The sequence below is a fragment of the Oryctolagus cuniculus genome, chromosome 13 (genome assembly GCF_964237555.1).
Source record: "Oryctolagus cuniculus chromosome 13, mOryCun1.1, whole genome shotgun sequence".
NCBI classification, from domain to species: domain Eukaryota; kingdom Metazoa; phylum Chordata; class Mammalia; order Lagomorpha; family Leporidae; genus Oryctolagus; species Oryctolagus cuniculus.
In genome coordinates, this window is record NC_091444.1 from 2,845,095 (window position 1) to 2,863,741 (window position 18,647).

Consider the following 18,647-nt stretch of genomic DNA (forward strand, 5'->3'; position numbering starts at 1 on the left):
AGAGGCAGAGAGAGAGGTCTTCCATCCACTGGCCCACTCCCCAATTGGCTGCAACAGCCGATTGCTATACCAATCCAAAGCAGGAGCCTGGATCCTCCTCCGGGTCTCCCACGTGGGTGCAGGGGCCCAAGGACCCGGGCCATCCTCCACTGCCCTCCCAGGCCACAGCAGAGAGCTGGATCGGAAGTGGAGCAGCCGGGTCTCGAACCCGCACCCACGTGGAATGCAGCACTGCAGGCGGAGGCTTCACCTATTGTGCCACAGTGTCTGCCCCTACAATGCAGATTTTGATCTAGTAGGTTTGGACCAGGCATTTTATAAGATCTCTCCAGATAAATGTGATGTAGTTTGTCACTTGTTCACATTTTCCTTTATACACCACCTTAGGAAATTTTCATTCCAGGCAAACTCTCACAGGCCACTGGCATACACCTGCTTTAAATCAATACGCAGGAGACAGGAAAAGGTTCTCAGTGTAGGGCAGAGTCAGTGTTAGAGGAAGAGACGCAGTGGTCGTGTCTTAGGTTTAAGTCTTGACAGTGGGTCAGGAAGAGGAAATCAACAGCGTGGTGCCCTGGTGAAGTAGGCAGACAGACAGGTTAAAATTGATCAGGTTTGTGAGCTGGAAGACCACACCTTCGCCACACCCCTGTGTGACCTCATGCCCCTACCTGACCACACCTGAGTGCCTACTGGCCAATCGAATTAATTAACCACTCCCCTTTGAAAGTGGATTAAAAGCTGGGACACAGTGTGTCAGGCCCTTTCTCTTCTTTTTCCTTGCCCTGGCCTCTTGCCAGTAGGGGGCTGGCTGCAGCCCTGCACGTCCAGGGCACATGGCCTCCGGGCCAACTGCCCCATGCTTCCTGGCCTAGATGCTCCTCCACGTGGCTGGTTTCTGGTACTCAATATGAACCTAGATTTACCCCTCTCCTTTACACAGGACCCTCACTCTCCTATGCATCTTTTGCACTAAATAAAAGCTTAAAACGTACCCTGCTGCCTCGTTCATTTATGCTGGTATTCAGAATTCTTCTTATATTAGGCAAGAACCCACTCGGGCTTATTAATATTGGGAACTTCCTAATAAGCATATGGTGACATGATATGGCACCCCAAATTCCGACATCACATGGCGACCCAGATGGGACTTTTGGGGAATTTTAAGGGGCCACATTCCAATATATTTTAAGGGGTCCAATTCCGATATCACTGGGAGTGGCCACAGTCTCTGGGCTGTGTGTCTTGTGGGCCTTCACAAGAGGGCGACCACCGAAAGAACACCTGACCACACAAACCGATGGGAAAAGAGAAGTCGTGGCCGCCTGTACCATCATGTGCCTGAACACAGCTCTCTGCTTCCCTGGGATCACTTCAGATAAGGCAGTGTCTAGGAGAACGCTCTGTAGAGAGAGGGTTTTGCGTAAGACCAATAAAAGTGGCAGCCTGCTTCCTGTAAGCCCCCACAGCCCCATTCACAGGGCTGGCAAACCCAAGGAAGGGGGTGAGGCCTGCTGTTACAGGATAATCCCTCCTCCCCCTCCCTGCTTCCCCTTCCCCTCTCCTGCCACCTCAGGCCTGCCAGGAAGATCCTAGTTCCCATTTTTCCCAGTAACTTCTTCTCTGCTTGGTGTTGGTTCATTTGGTGGCTCAATCAGAGAAAAAAATTAAGATTTTCCTCTGGGAGGTATTTCTTCTAGTGGTTTCTACAAAAAGATGAGCCTTTACCACACATAAGATGAAAAATCAAATGGTGAGCTCCGGCACCCACGGGGATGTGTCTTTTAGGAAATCTATTGAGCAGCCCCGGCACAAAGGAAATCTCTCTCGGAAGTTCCACTCTGTGACAGTGTGAGTTAGAAACTGATCTAGCTTGTGCCAGAGTATTGGAAAGGATCTTGAGCCATCATGTGACCCACCCATAGCTTTGTCTTGTGAAGAGATGATATTTTTTTAATCTGTATAAATACCCACTAAAGGAGTTGCCAGTGCACAGCTGAGCTAGTTCACCACAACAAAGCCCGATGTGCCATCACCTCTCCCACCTGGTCTGGAACGGCAGACTGAAACTGCACTGACTCCTGCCACCACTACCGCTACGCCATCACCTTCTCCCCTCTCCCCTCCCCAAATGATCTAAACCAAGAAAGACATCAGTCAATTCCCAGATTAAAGCCTTGCTGTGACTGCCCACTGTCTCTTGTATGGAGATCCACATGGCCTACAAGAGCCTACGAGATGTTAGCTTAGCCTCTCTCCTCCCCACTCTCACCTCTAGCCCCACTGGTTTCCTTTTATACCTCCCGATATGCCATTGTGCTCCTGTTACTTAACAGCATTTGCATAGCTCCTGAGGGATTTATTTGCTCCGAGTCCTACTGTCCCTGTGTTACTCAGCCCATATTTTTGGTCTACCGTATTTATAACTGTTCCCTTTCATTTACATATTTATGTGCATATTTTCTTAATGTTTGTTTTCCTAACTATACTATAAAGCTCCATAAGGTAAGGTCTTGGGGCTCTTTGGCTCACAAACATTTTCTCACTGTCAAAGACAGACACACAGCAAGCTCACAATGAATACTTTCCTAATAAATGAACTATTCTTTTATCTAACAAACATTCATGCCTTACATTGAACCAATTTCTAATTGGTTCTCAGAAGAGAGAGAGAACTGCTGGCCACTTGCCTCTGACCCTCCCTTAGCTTTGGACGAAGTGCAATATTACTGTGGTGGAAATGTACACATGCCTCACTAACAAGAGAACTGGGCAATGTAAGTCAATTACAGCATCAACAGGTTAGTTTATTAACAATAGGTATTGTCAGTGTTATTCATTTTCTTCCACTTGTAAATTATCTTCCAGTTCAAACTCTGATTTCATATGTCAAAAGATTAATATAGTCATTTATGGCAACTAGATGTGTGTGTATGTGTCTGTGTGTGTGTGTGTGAGAGAGAGAGAGAGAGAATAGGGGAAAGAAAGCAGAAAGAGACAGAATAAAGAAGCAAATGTTAGAATGAACCTTAAGATGGGAATAAAAAAAAAAACAGGAATTAGTGATGTTTCAAGAACAAATTAGGGATTTAATTGAGAGGCATTTATTTGAAAGAAAAATTATTTTTAAATAGTATCAATCTCTTTTCATATAATCAAAATCCAAAGCAAAGATTGTATCCTGACTGAACTTCCATCTATGTTTAGATCTCAGCAACATATAAGCTGGGTTTTCTGTTTTGTCTTTTACTAAGTGTCCCTAATTTAGAAAATAACAACTCTCTACGAGCTACCAACACTTTACCTGCTACACCCTATTTGGTCTTCAGTAACATACACCCCATTTTACAGGTAAGGAATGTAGGGGTTCGGAGGTTAAACGATTTGCCCAGACTCAGAGCTGTGGTCGCATCCAGATTCACATCCCAACTGCAGCTGATTTTAAACCCGATGCTCCTCTTTCGTCTCACCTAGTCTTTAAAACGAAATCCAATACTTGCTCGGGGTGAAAGTGCTTCGCTGTATTCCTCCAGATTACCCAGAGAGTGGTTTTCCAAAAGCGGTTCTCAGGTCAGCACCCCAGCCTCACCTGAGAACTGCTGGAACCCCACTTCTCTGACCCTCGCAGCACGGACTGGGGCAGGGCTCGGGGGGCCCAGCGACCTGCAGTTAGCACGTCTTCTGCAGCACGCGGTTTTGAGATCAAAGGGATTCGAGGCTCCGGAGGCCAGAGGAGAGCCCCACCACCCGGCCCCGGGCCTCTCCAGCCCCCCAGCCAGGGCACGGGGATCTGAAGGTTTCCGGCTCAGCGCGCCTGGGTTTCCAGCAGGTGTCCTGTAAACAGGCCACATCTGCACCGCATCTAACCCCGCAGTATGGGAGACTGCACGAGGCCGGGTTTCCGCGGGTCTGCACCTGTGCGTCCGGCGGCCGGCACAGGAAGCGGAAGTCCCGAGGCTGCGCGCGGGTGGGACACTTCCGGCCCCGGGTGGGACACTTCCGGTCTCCCTGGTTTGGTTTCTGAACCAGGGTGCGCAGGATCAAAGGTCTCTTGGGTACAGATCAGCAAAGCTAGCTTTGATGCTTGTGCACACAAACAACTCTGGCCAGTTGTGAAGAGGGCAGGTGACTGAGGTCAGGGGGGAGGGAGAGATTCCCACCTGAGAGCTGAGGGCGATGCTTGAGGCTGTGGTTGCCTTTTGAATTTCCCAAGGCACTGATGACGAAGACCTTTTAAGAGTTGAAGTCGAGGAAGTTCAAAACCTTAGTAAACCAGAAGGAAAAAACAGTTTCCACAAAAGGATTCATTTTTCCCTTACAGTCAAAAAATACCAGGAGACCTTAAAGGAATTCTGCCGCTAAAAATTCCACCTGCGGTTGAAATCAGTTAATTTAATTCACTCTGCTAGATGATCTCTAGGGAAGTGAACACCAATGGAAATCGAGAGAACAGGAAAGGCCAGACCATGTGTTCCACTTAGTATTTAGCTGAGGTTTTCATAGTTATTTGTTTGTACCTAGAGAGAAGCATATTCATTCTAACACCAGAAGAAATTTAGGTTGTTTTCAAAACAGTGAAACTTCTAGATGAGTAAACAGGATAATTTGTGAATCAGATAAATGCATTTGGTGTTTAATTAGGGGAAACCAATAAAAGCCACTCGTTTAGAAAGGAGAAGTGAGTTTTCTGCAGTCACAGAGCCTCATTTGGTAAGTCAGTCCCACTACCATATACAAAGGAAATAAAACCACAGGGGTGTCTTGTTCACACTCATGGTTTAGAATCTCTAGGACCACTAGTGTGGTCTTGCTGTCGGGTTAAATAAAGTTATTCAATGCCAGCAGTAAAGCATCTGGACTGAAATAACATACTAGACTTTGTTAAATTCATTTGTGATCAAGTGATGTAGCAATAGTGGTCTCCATATTTTAGATCTAAAGACTGGAATTCCCGATATGATCAATGTTTCTAATTCCACCTCTCACGGTGCTGCCTCGTGCTTCCTGAAATTCTTGTGTGCCATATATCTTTTTAAAATAATAGAGCTCCGATACACAAGCACTGTCTCCTTTTAGCCTAGAATAGTAAGTCAATTCTGGCACATTCTGAGAACATCTATGACTCTAAGGTAAATTCTGGGCTCTAAGTTGAGCCCTGCTGTGAAAACTAATCTTTGCTTTAGATCTCCACCTTGTGGTTAGATGTTTAAAATGTAAATTCTTGTGGGTTTTGTGATCCTGGTTTATATCAGTCTTCTAAAAAGGAAGTCAGGATGGACATTGTCTTAAAGTAACTTACAATTGAGTATTTAGAAGTCTGTAATTTGGATTCGGTGGGGCTTCAGAATGAGTTTTCCCTCTGAGCTTTCAGTTGCCACTGTGCAAGTGCTTTGAGAAGTTGGCTTTGTGTTTCTTAAGGATTTGAACAGAATTTCATAGACATTTTTTAAGTTAGTGTTAATATAAAAGGAGCCAGTAAGAGCAACCTCATTCATTGTATCTTCCCTATGGGTGGAACATAGGGGTCTAGAGCTTACATCCTTAAAACGTGAGGGAGAACCATTAGAAATTCTCCAACATGTGGTTCAAACTGGGCCAAGAGAACGCTCAGGTGACAGCCCTTAATTCATTTTGTAGGTTTCCTCATCACAATGTAGGAAAGCTGTGTGACAGCCACTGGGTGGATAGCAGTGCTCTGTGCAGCTCACAGACCATGTGGTTACAACATGAAGTACTGCAAGAGTGGGCCTCGTGCTTTGGGTCAAGGTTAGAGCTTCTGGGATCTATGTAAGACTCAATTTTCAGAATTCAGTTAACCAAGGGAACACTTCTTGAATTTTATGTATTCATTGTATACATATTACCATTGACCTCTGTTATTTTTCTCTACGTTCAACCACAGATACCTGTGACTGTACCTTAAAAATATACTCAGAACCTGGAAGCTTCTTGTCACCCCCTCATTCATTCATAGCCGCCAGACTGATCCTACTAGAACGTAAGTCAGAGTCCTATCACTCCTCTGTGTAAAAGCAGCTATTTCCCTCTTGCTCAGAGGAAAACCCAGGTTTTCCTGGTGGCCCTCAGGACCGTCTCACTGGCCTGCGTCACTTGCCCTCCCTGTGCGGCAGCCACGTGGCCCCGTTGGTGGTCGCGGTGCAGAAAACCCTTTGGTTTATGAGCAGTAGGCTTGCAGGACTCTCCTCCCAGACGCTCCTGCTCTGGGCTCCCTCACGCGGAATCCAGGCCTCTTCCTGGCCCCCATTAAAATTACGACACTCCTCGCACCCGGCCAGTCCTGAGTCACTGCTGTGTTTTGTTTTCTTAGCCCCACCCCACATACATCTTACTTATTTACCTCATGTACATCTCTCCTCTCCCCTATAAGTTACACAAATAGGGCTTTGGCTTGTTTTATTCGCTGTTGTATTTCCAGCATTTCACAACAGTGCCTGGCTCGAGGTTGGTAAGGTAAACATTTGCTGAAAGAGTGACTGCCTTATCCTTTGCATCTTTGGGTCCCTTGGGGCCATGTCTTAGATGTTTGCCTTCCCAGCTCTTAGCGTAGTGCCTGGCACTTAGTAGATCTTTAATAAACGTTTGATAGATAAATTAATGATTGTTGAAATGCCTTCTTGAGGACTCTCAACTTATTGAGCATATAACTTATTGAGCATATAAACATATTTTGTTTATCACTCTTTTTGTAAGATTTATTTGTTTTATTTGAAATGCAGAATCAGAGAGAGAGAGAGAGAGAGAGAGAGAGAGAGAGAAACTATCCATTCACTGATTCACTCCCCAGATGGCCACAATGGCTAGGGCTGGGCCAGACAGAAGCCAGGAATTTTTTCCAGGTCTCCCATGTGGTGGCAGGGCCCAAGCACTTGGGTCATCTGCTGCTGCTTTCTCAGGCACATTAGCAGGGAGCTGAATCGGAAGAGCAGCAGCCAGGACTCGAACCAGTGCCCACATGGGATGCTGACACTGCAGGCAGCAGCTTTAGCTACTATATTGCAGCGCCAGCCCCGTCACTCATTTCAAATATGTTCTATTGAACTATCATTTAGAATGTTTTAACTACATTACACATTATTCCTATTGATTAGATTATAGGCACAATCTTATTTGAGTATTTAAGACTGTTTATTTGGGGGCCAGTGCTGTGGTGTAGTAGGTAAAACCACTGCCTGCAGAGCTGACATCCCATGTGGGCGCCAGTTCCAGTCCCAGATGCTCCTCTTCTGATCTAGTTCCCTGCTAATGTTCCTGGAAAAACAGGGGAAGATGGCCCAAGTCCTGCACCCGTGTGGGAGACCTAGCAGAAGCTTCTGGCTCCTGGCTTCGGATTGGCCCAGCTCCGGCCACTGTGGCCATTTGAGCATTTTGAGCAGTGAACCCGCAGATGGAAGATTCTCTCTCTCTCTCTCTCTCTGCCTTTGCTTCTCTATAACTCTGCCTTTCAAATAAATAAATCTTTTTTTTAATTTTCCTTTGAAAACTTGAGTCTTTAAACTTCATCTAAAACTTCTTTGACTGACACTGTCAACTTGGTGATCTGAAGGTTGAGTTAGGTAGACTGTTTTTAAAAAATTGTGCATAGTTGAGGTTTACAACATGTTATGAAATGTATAGAGATAGTAAAATGCTTAGTACAATGAAGCAAATGAACATATCTGTCATCTCACATAGTTTATTTTTGTGATAACAATAGTTAAAATCTACATATTTAACAAAAGTCCCAAACGCTGTATAATTTTATTCACTCTAGTCCTCATGTTGCTCAGTAGATATCTAGACTTGCTCATCCTACACATCTGCTTCCTATGTCCACTGGTCTGTTTCCCCTCTCCTCCCGGTCTCGTATATATATCACACTTTCTTTATCCGTTCGTCCACTGGGAGGCACTTAGGTTGTTTCCCTATCTCAACTACTGTGAATAATGTTACAGTGAACTTGGGAGAGCAGATATTTTTATGCAATAGTAATTTCATCTTCATTGGGTATATACTCAGAAGAAAAAATGCTGGGTCATATGGTAGTTCTACTTTAAATTTCCTTAGAAACTTCCATACTGTTTTCCATAATGGCTGTTATCAGTCTATATTCTCACCATCAGTATATGAGAGTTCTCTGTTCTCCATAACCTTATCAACATTTGTCTTGTCTTTTTGATAATAGCTCTCTCTCTTTTTTTGGGGGGGGGGCCTAGGGGCTTGTAGGGCGGGGCCCGTTCCTGGGGGCTGCTGGTGTGACACACCCACTCCTGACATGAACTATGGCTATCCACGTGAGATGAGCTCGTAGCTGGGGTACAGGCTGTCCCACGATGGCCTCCTAAGCCCGAGCGGCCACACGTGGGCTCTCTCGTATTCCCTGCAGGACCAGAGTCTGGGCACCCATGCGTTCCTGGGCGCCCCCTATGATCCCCCCACTTCCCCGGGGCTGGGATGAGGCGCAACCCCAGGAAAGCCTGTGCCACCTTGCACGTGGAGGCCCATGGGCAGCAAGCTCCATAGGCCCACAGCCATGCCCGACACTCCAGCCTGCCTGGACAGCTGGAGGCACAGAGATGGGAGGTCTCATGGCCAAGCCACGAGTCTGCAGCGCGCACTCCCAAGGCCCCGGCTGCAGTTCCCAGGAGGAGGGAACTGTTTGCATTGCAAACAGACCTGCTTCCTCATAGTATGTGAGGTGCTACCTCATAGTAGTTTTGATGTGTATTTCCCTGATATTTAGTGATGTTGGCCACTTTTCATATACCTGTTGGCCGTTTATACGTCTTCTTTGGAGAAATGTCTATGTAAGTCCTTGCCCATTTTTTTTTATTTGGGTTGTTTGTTTTCTGCTGTTGAATTATAAGAGTTGCATAAATTTTGGAGATTGTAACCCCTTATCAGATGTGCTTTGCAAATAGGTTGCCTTTTCATTTTTTATTGTCTACTAAATGGAAAGATAGCTTGTGCTCATGAATTGAAATAATTAATATTGCTAAAATGCCCATACCACCCAAAGCAATGTATGTATTTAACACAATTCCTATCAGAATTCCAGTGCCAGTCTTCACAAAAATATGAAGGGGCTTTCAAAAGTTCATGGAAAATGGAATTAAACAAGAATTCAAATTTTCCATGAACTTTTTCACAGTCCCTTAATAGAAAAAAAATTATAAAATTTATATGGAATCACAAAAACCCTGAATAGCCAAAACAATGTTGAGAAAGAAAAACAAAGCGGGAAGCATCACACTTCCTGATTTGAAAATATGTCATCAGTAACCCTGTGATGCTGGCTTGAAAACAGATACATTGATGACCAGGCCAGAATCGGGAGCCCAGAGATTGATCCAAAACACACACAGGCAACTGATTTTCAACAGGGTGACAAGAGCACACAATGGGTAAAGGGAGTCTCTTCATCAAATGGTGCTGGGAAATTGGATTTCCACGTGCAAAAGAATGAACCTGGAGCCTCATCTTATACCATACACAGAACGGACGAAGGAACTGAAAACGGGAAAATCTTGACACTGGCCTTTTCAATACACTTTGGATATCACCCCAAAAGCCCAGGCTACGAAAGCAAAAACAAATGCACGGGGCCACGGGAGCCTTTCTTTCCTGTCTGTTTTTCTTTTCCCTTTGGAACTTCCTTCCTCCTCTCCCCAGACCCAAGACCCCTCTGTGTTCTCACGGTGCCCGCCACAGGTCACTCAGCGGGGAGGGAGAGGACTCCGCTTCCCTGATGGTGACAGCCCTGTGTCTCAGAACCGCACAGCAGCGTCTCCCCGGGTCTGGATAAAATTCAGGTTCTGATTCAGAAGGTTGGAGGGGCGCCTGAGGCTCTGCTTTCCAGTGACTTCCCGATGCTGCTGACACATGTGTCAGAGGTGGCGCTGGAGTAGCAAGCGGCTCATTCAGGTTTAGCCCACATGTGTCTGTCTGGCGCTGGTGGTCTCTGCGTGGGGATGCTGGGTGTCTTCGAGGGTACACGGTCCAGCTTTATTTTAGCCTCTTCATTGCCACCAAGTTCTTCTCCATACTGGGGGGTCTGGGCGGCCCCTGGGGCTCCTGTCCCTCTGCTAATCTCTGTGTACCTTCCTATGGAGCCACGGAATGAGAGGGCCGACACTGTATTCCCGCAAAGCGCCGTGGGGACGGGGGTGGGGTTTCCCCTGGCCTTGTCCTAGACCCCACACAGAACAGTCCCAGCAAGCCTTGCAGGTGTGGCTCCTGGAATCGCTTAGTCTGAGAACAGAGGACTGCAAAGGCGGATGCCTGTCTGAGTGAAGCCCGTCCTTGAGGAATGCACCGGCCTCGCCAAGCCTGGCTTCTGCGCCAGGGTGAGTGTGGCTCGGTGGCCTCCGCAGCCCAGTGTGAGTCCAGACGGGAACGGTGCTCGTTCCTTTGCCACCTGCTCCGTTAGGAATTTTCTCAGAGCTTCCTTGACTTTCCTCGTGGAGAGAAAACCTGCGTCTGCCTCCCCACCAGCAGATGGGGGACTAGCACCCTTGTTACGGAGACTTGCCCCTCAAAACCGCGGTGAGGTCGTCTTCTCTTGGCCTTCGCCTAGGACCGGGCAGTGCCCCCACCCCATGCACTTTGTTACCATTTCCTGTTTCTCTTTGGCTTCCGCTCAGACTCAAAAATAAATATTCACATTGTGGTGGAGGCTGCAGGAGCCAGGGACCGGTAGGGAGGGATGGTCCATCCTGCATGGTTCCCAGCCTCAAAAATGAAGGAGCCACTTAGCCCGCCCTCCCCAATGCCACCTTTTCCTCCTGCCTGTCTGTACCGGAGCCAAGTCTACCCCTGTCCCTGAAGCCAGTGCCACACTCTCCCTGGCTCAGATCCGCATCCGTCCCCGCACCAACTCCACCTCACCCCTCTGCAGCACCTGCAGCCCGACTGCCCATGTCAGTCCCAGCCCCGGGATTTTATGCAGGTTAAGGCCAGTTATGTGCTGCCCTCAAACCTTCCAGACCGCCCTTCCCCAAACCCACAGTCAAGCTCAACTCCACCCTGCACCTGGGGTTATGCCTGTCCCCTCCTTGGCCCTCTCGTCTTCCTTTAGGGTCTCCATGATATTCCATTAAGTTGAATAAATGAAAGAATCTTTTACCACCATCTCTGGGGCTTGGTGATGGTAAGGTTGACCCCAAATGCTATTACTTCCAGAAACTTGGAATTCAGAACACACAGAGTGCCTTTGACCCTCAACTCTGGTCTTAAGGCCTTAGACACTGTTGAAGGAGGATGGGGACTATCATATTCCATCTGCTGGAACACTCACATGAATGAACGGGTGAAAGGCAGGGACTCTGCTTTGGCTCCTCCCATTTGCTCCTCCTCCGAGGAATGTGTCTGTAGATAGAGCTCATGATAGGGAGGGAGGGAGACTGGAGATGAAGATGAGAGTTTCCAGTGCTTTGTGGCTGTGCGCAAGTCACTAAGCTTCCTGGTCCTCTTGGCCTCTCTGATCCGTGGGGGGAATAATTCTTTTGCAGTTTTAAAATCGAGTATGGAAATAGGAAATTAAAATCCTTAGCACTTAATGTCTCACCCATATTGGGTCCTCAAGAGGTAGGTATCCAACAAATTATAGATTTATCACTGTCACTCCTGTTTTCATAACTTTGCAGATTTATTTTATCCTCAAAATCTAAGTGTCCTTTGGACACAATGCACTGAAGAGAGACTTCTGTGAAAATTAAATTTTTATCTTGATGCTAGGCACAGTGACATGAAGTTGCAAGTGAGTTGCACTGGATCATAAGGAGCATACAGTTTTGAAGGTAGAGTTTAAAAAATAAGTATGCAAAAATGTCCCTTCAGCTTAGAAGTCTTAGCATACCATGTCTGTAACAATAAAAACAGTTGCTACTTCTTGAGTGAGAACTACGTACGAGTTAGAGTATCAGACATTTTAAATGCAGCTAGCCACTTACCCTTTAAAATATATGCTGCAAGTGGCTGTTTTGTACCCATTTTCCAGATAGAGAAGTTGAGTCTCTACAAGTTTAAGTGACTTGCCCATAGCTTATGAGCATCAGATCTAGGATTCATGAGCCTAAAGCCTGTTTGAAGCGCCAATAAATAGAAAATATAGGCTGGACTTACCTACCCTTGCGAGTAGCAGCGTTTCTTTAAATTGGGTAGACGGTGAAAAGTAGTGCTGGGAGAGTCGGCCTGAGTCTGTTTTATACAGGCAAAGTGATACACCAAGGCCAAGCAACTCGTGATTGGTAAATGTTGGCCAGGAGCCCTAAAATTGCTTGGTGGGTGTCCTTTTCCGCTCTCTTTCCTCAGACCCAACTAGCTGGCGGCATAAGTGAATCTCACACAGAACGTGGTCCTTTCTCCTTAAGAGCTGATGTATGGCCATTCCCTGGAAATTCCTTTCCTTGTGCTACTTTAAGAATATATCATCTCGGCCGGCGCCATGGCTCACTAGGCTAATCCTCCGCCTTGCAGCGCCGGCACACCGGGTTCTAGCCCCGGTCGGGGCACCGGATTCTGTTCCGGTTGCCCCTCTTCCAGGCCAGCTCTCTGCTGTGGCCAGGGAGTGCAGTGGAGGATGGCCCAAGTGCTTGGGCCCTGCACCCCATGGGAGACCAGGAGAAGCACCTGGCTCCTGCCTTCGGATCAGCGTGGAGCACCAGCCGCAGCAGCCATTGGGAGGTGAACTAACGGAAAAAAGGAAGACCTTTCTCTCTGTCTCTCTCTCTCACTGTCCACTCTGCCTGTCCAAAAAAAAAAAAAAATTATATCATCTTATTCAGTGTTCTCTCAGAAAGCTGTCTGCAGGTCATGGAATGGGCTTGATGGCATCAGAATTCTGCCTGGCCAACTCCTTCATTCTGTCGGTGAGGAGGGCCTATCTAAGGGGGCTGAATGGATTTTTCTAAGGTGACACACCTCTAGTACTACCAACATTTTGCTCAGCCTACCACACTGTTTCAAACATTTGTCATGACAAAGAGAGGAAAAAGTAATGAGGAAAATGCAAGATTGCAAGGGCAAGGGGGCTTTTCTCCTTAATGGGACTTTTATGAATGATTTTGTCCAGGGAAGAATCCCTCTAAAAGACAAGAGTTCTTCCCTTTTTTACATCTTTTTTGTTTTTCCTATTTTGAGCTTACTGAATTCATCACATATTCTAATGTTTTCTGTCCCTGGAAATCTGGATCATTAAGCTGTGAATTATCCATAAGATTTTAAATTCAAATCCAAAGTGTCCTCACTTATTTCCTCCAGACTTTGGAACGTGAGCCCATGGTAATCAGACGGCTTACAGTACTCATGAGTTGAGCGGAAATTTGGCTCTGGGTGCTGCCAAAGCTCTCTGTGTTGATGAGTATTACATATTAACAAGGTGCAAAATAGCTTACGGCAACAAGCCCACTCCTTTGGAGTCCAGCTCTGTTGTTTGTTTTCTTCTGTTGGCAGGAAAACTGGGATGGAGCTGCATCTCAGATGTGTGAAGCTCGCCAGATATTGTGTACATGTGGGGACACGAGCCTGATCCCCCAGACCATTAATGAAGATTGGAACAAGCGAAGAAGGGGACGCCAAGGGCCATTGTTGCGGGTGCTTCTGAATTCATTTGTGATGCCTTTCAGCAAGGGGTGATGGAACCCGTGCCAGCTCATCTTGCTGCAGCACGTGCCAGTTGCACTTGTTCATGCCAGTGGCCTAAGCACGAGAAAATCTAGGTAACAAGAAGACACATAGAAAAAAGTGATATAACAGATGAGTTGGATTATGTTAATTCACATTGCTAAACTTTTTTTTCATTTGTTACACATGAATAATAATGATTTTTCTCCTAAGCTTTCTCAGGGTTGCTAACATAATTTGCAGAAAATTACAACCATGAGTTGCATGCAAATACAAAATAAATGCCTGTTACAGGTTTTAATCAACTCATTTGTTAAGGAGGAAATCAGGTGAGCTGTTAAGACTGGTCTAACAAGTATTTGAGGACTTAGGAATTTATAAGCAATTTAATAAAGGAATGTCAGTATAAGATCGCTAGACTAGATACTAAGAATCTGGTTAATATCCTACAGGGCAATAAACCATAACCTTTGGGATGATCTGTTCTACAAAACAGACATGGTCTGCATTTTTACAGTACAAGAATCTCATGAGAATGCTGCTCGGTGCCCTTTATTCATTAGTAAATAGTAAGCTACATAATGGCATTCTCCTTGAGTGACTCTTCAACTCAGATGATATTCAAAGAACTTTCCATCTACATTTTTTTCTTTCAGTTTTGGATACTTTTTCTTTTTTTAAAATTTATTTATTTATTTGTAAGTCAGAGTTACATAGAGAGAGAAGCAGAGAGAGAGAGAGAGAGAGAGAGAGAGACAGGTCTTCCATCAATGGTTCACTCCCCAATTGGCCACAATGGCCAGAGCTGAGCCAATCTGAAGCCAGGAGCCAGGAGCTTCTTCCGGGTCTCCCATGTGGGTGTCGGGGCCCAAGGACTTGGGCCATCTTCTACTGCTTTCCCAGGCCATAGCAGAGAGCTGGATCGGAACTGGCATAGCCGGGTCTAGAACCGGCGCCCATATAGGATGCCAGCACTTCAGGCTAGGGCATTAACGCGCTGTGCCACAGCGCTGGCCCCAGATACTTTTTCTTAATAGGGAATCTAAATTTCTTTTTTAATTAAAAAATTAGAACAAGGGTTTGTCCTAGTGGCCTACATGCCACACTGGAGGGTAATGAGTTCCATTCTTGGCTCCAATTCCTGTAATACAGACCCTGGGAGGCAGCAGTGATGGCTCGAATAATTGGGCTCCTGCCACCCACATGAGAGACCTGGGTCACATTCTTGTCTGTCTGTCTCTCCCTTTGTGTCTCTCTGCCTTTCGAAGAAATAAAAATATTTTTTTAAAAATTACATATGTGCTTTTTTTAGTAATATAGGCATTTCTTAAATATGTATGTAGCAGTGTGGGAAAGGAATTCAGATTACTAGAGAGTAATGTGAACTGTCCATAGAATGGCAAATACGTAGAGGAATCCTTGGAGATGGGCAATAGGGATGGAAGTCCTCTTGGGTTTACTCTCTTGTGTGTCAAATGCTTGCTGTATGCCAAGTCGCACACTGGGTGCTTTACAAAGACTATTTCTCATGACCCTGAAAACAATTCTGAGGATAACTGGAGAGCATGGAGTCAGTAACCCTGAGGTCACATAGCTACTGAGTGGAGGAGCCACGGGCCAGACTCCAGACTGCTGAGCTCCCGAGCCTGTGCCTTCGCTGTGCGCTGCGACTTCTCACCATGTCACTGTAGCAACTTTGCACATTTAATTAGAAGCACAAATGTAGAGTTTTAATTCTTGTTTCAGCATTTGCTTGTCAGTGTGCCAGTGACTTGCCCTAGTTGTCTTAATCATCCCTTACAGAAAACACTCTCAGTTGCAGTTTAAAACAAAACACAGTATTTACCCCAAACACAATTTGCTATAATTTAAGAATCTTCAAAGTATCTTGTGGGATGGATTATCTATAAAAGGGTCTCTTTTCCTCTTCGAGTTTAGAATCCAAGAGAGACTGCATAAATATAAGAACACACTGACATACATAAAACTATGTAAACAGTGAACAAAGTTTAAACAGATGTAAACTATGTACCACTTGCATCACCTAAGCAGTGTTTCTAAGAGAAAGCGTATCGTGGGTTAACTTTAACTTTTGGAAAATCAGGGGCCTTTTTAATTATGGTGGTACAGAAACTAGTTCAATAGTTTGGACATATTTATATATATGAATATAAATATATATTCATAAATATAAATAAATATAAAATATAAATATATACATATATGTGAAATCTCATCTGGACAAGACAATACACAAGAATTGAGAAACGCAAGTTTGTCATAACATTTGTATTTTCTCTCGAACATTTATTATAGTTGATAATAATCCCCAAATGGCTATCATAGGGATTACAATTACTCTCTCCTCTTTTTATCTTGTCAAAAGAGAATGTTAATGGATAAAGATATGTGGACACCTATGGGGTTTTGAGAAGCCGACCACATTTATTTAAGATTTGTGTGGAGGAGGTTTTGAATTTAGCTTTTAAATTGAGGTAAAAATGTATGGGGTACCATGTGATGTTTTGATATATGAACATATTGTGTAATGTTCAAATCAGAGTAAACATATCTATCTCCTCAAACAATTATCACTTCTTTGTGGTGAAAACATTCAAAATCCTTTCTTTTAGTTTTTTGAAATTCACAGAACGTGGTCATTATCAATAGTTACCCTACTTTGCCATAGAATATCGGAAACCTGTTCTTCCTATATAACTATAACAGATTACCCATTGATAAACATTTCCCATTGTTCTCCCCAATGTCTGGTAACCACTATTATACTCTCACATTCTATAAAATCAGCTTTTTCCAAATATAAGTGAAAAATGTGTTATTTATCTCTCTGTCTTATTTCGCTTAGCATAATGACTAGTTTCATTCATGTTGATACAGATGATAGGATTTCATACTTTTTATTGCTGAATAGTATTCCTTTGTGTACATGTGCATTTTCATTGTCCATTCATCAGTGGATGGGCACTCAGATGGATTCCATTTCTTGGCTATTGTGAACAGTAATGCAATAAACATGGGGTTATAGATGTCTCTTCAACAGACCGATTTAATTTCCTTTGGATAAATGCACAGTGATGAGATTGCTAGACTGTATGGTAGCTCTATTTTTAATTTTTTGAGGAATACCCATACTGTCTTCCTTGGTGTCTACACTAATTTCCATTCCCATCAACAGTGCCTAAGGGTTTCTGTTTTTCCACATCTTCACCAACACGTGTTATCTTTCGTCTTTCTGATGATAATCATTCTTTTTTTTTTCCCCATTCTTTAGGATTTATTTGACAGGCAGAGAAACAGAGAGAGAAAGACACACACATAGAGATATACATATTTCCCCAAATTGCTGCAACAGCCAAGGCTGGGCCAGGACGAAGCCAGAAATCAGAAACTCCATCTGGGACTCCCATGTGCATGGCAGAGGCTCAAGCACTTGGGCCGTCTTCTACTGCCTTCCCACGTACGTTGGCAGGGAGTTGGATTGGAAGCAGAGCAGCTGGGACTCGAAATAGCACTCTGATTTGGGGTGCTGGCATCTCTAGTGGTTGCTTAACCCACTGTGCCACAGCGCTGGCCCTTGATGATGACATCTGTAACTGGGGTGAGGTAATATCTCACTGTATTTTGGTTTGCATTTCCCTTATGATTAGTGATAATGAATATTTTTGTATATTTTGTTTGTGGGGTTTACATGAATGTATGTGGTAAGAAAAATTCCAATATGTCTTTTTTTTTTTTTGACAGGCAGAGTGGACAGTGAGAGAGAGAGAGACAGAGAGAAAGGTCTTCCTTTGCCGTTGGTTCACCCTCCAATGGCCGCCGCGGCCGGCGCGCTGCGGCCGGCGCACCGTGCTGATCCGATGGCAGGAGCCAGGAGCCAGGTGCTTTTCCTGGTCTCCCATGGGGTGCAGGGCCCAAGCACCTGGGCCATCCTCCACTGCACTCCCTGGCCACAGCAGAGGGCTGGCCTGGAAGAGGGGCAACCGGGACAGAATCCGGCACCCCGACCGGGACTAGAACCCGGTGTGCCGGCGCCGCAAGGCGGAGGATTAGCCTAGTGAGCCGCGGCGCCGGCCCCAATATGTCTTAAATTTAATTACAAGGGGGGCCGGCGCTGTGGCATAGCGGGTGAAGCTGCCGCCTGCAGTGCCAGGATCCCATATAGGCACCGGTTTGAGTCCCAGCTGCCCCACTTCCAATCTAGCTCTCTGCTGTGGCCTGGGAAAGCAGCAGAGGATGGCCTGGATCCTTGGGCCCCTGAACCCACATGGGAGACCCGGAAGAGGCTCCTGGCTCCTGGCTTCTTTGGGATGGTGCAGCTCCGGCCATCGCGGCCAACTGGGGAGTGATATTCATTCTCTCTCTCTCTCTCTCTGCCTCTCCTTCTCTCTCTGTGTAACTCTGACTTTCAAATAAATAAATAAATCTTTAAAAAAAAAGAGAGAGAGAAAAAAGAAAAAGAAACATTTAATTACAAGGGATGAGGTTGGAGTGGGGGGAGAGATAAGGCAAGTTAATTAGTTCACAATTACAGGCCAAAAAAAGGCTGTTCCACATTCCTGAATGTTCAAACCTTGACATAAATCCCATCACAGCCACTACCAGGGCCACTGTGTCTGTTAACACATAAACTATTTTGACTATTGACCTCAACATGGCAGAAGTAACAATTACTTCTCTTTTTTTTTTTCTAAGAGATTTTTTTTAAAGATTTATTTTATTCATTTGAAAGACAAAGTTACATAGAGAGGTAGAGACAGAGAGAGGTCTTCCATCTGCTGATTCACTCCCCAGATGGCCGCAATGGCCAGAGCTGTGCCAATCCGAAGTCAGGGGCCAGGAGCCATCTTCTACTGCTTTCCCAGGCCATAGCAGAGAGCTGGATTGGAAGTGGAGCAGCCGGGACTAGAACAGGCGCCCATATGGGATGCTGGTGCTTCAGGCCAGGGCTTTAGCTCGCTGTGCCACAGCACTGGCCCCAACAATTACTTCTCCTTTGGACTACCCTC

The 18,647-nt window shown here is 45.4% G+C and overlaps 1 long non-coding RNA gene across 3 annotated transcripts; it reads left to right on the top strand.

Moving 5' to 3' along the window:
* Positions 1-3,981: 3,981 nt before the first annotated feature.
* Positions 3,982-17,360, top strand: LOC127483411 (uncharacterized). Of its 3 annotated transcripts, none has more exons than XR_007909573.2 (5): positions 3,982-4,710; positions 5,903-5,998; positions 11,734-11,795; positions 13,450-13,715; positions 16,913-17,360. It is a non-coding gene; the product is annotated as an uncharacterized lncRNA (long non-coding RNA). The 3 variants fall into 3 exon arrangements; XR_007909572.2 differs by lacking the exon at positions 3,982-4,710 and adding an exon at positions 5,624-5,787; XR_007909571.2 differs by lacking the exon at positions 3,982-4,710 and having other exon boundaries at positions 5,624-5,998.
* The last annotated feature ends 1,287 nt before the right edge of the window (positions 17,361-18,647 follow it).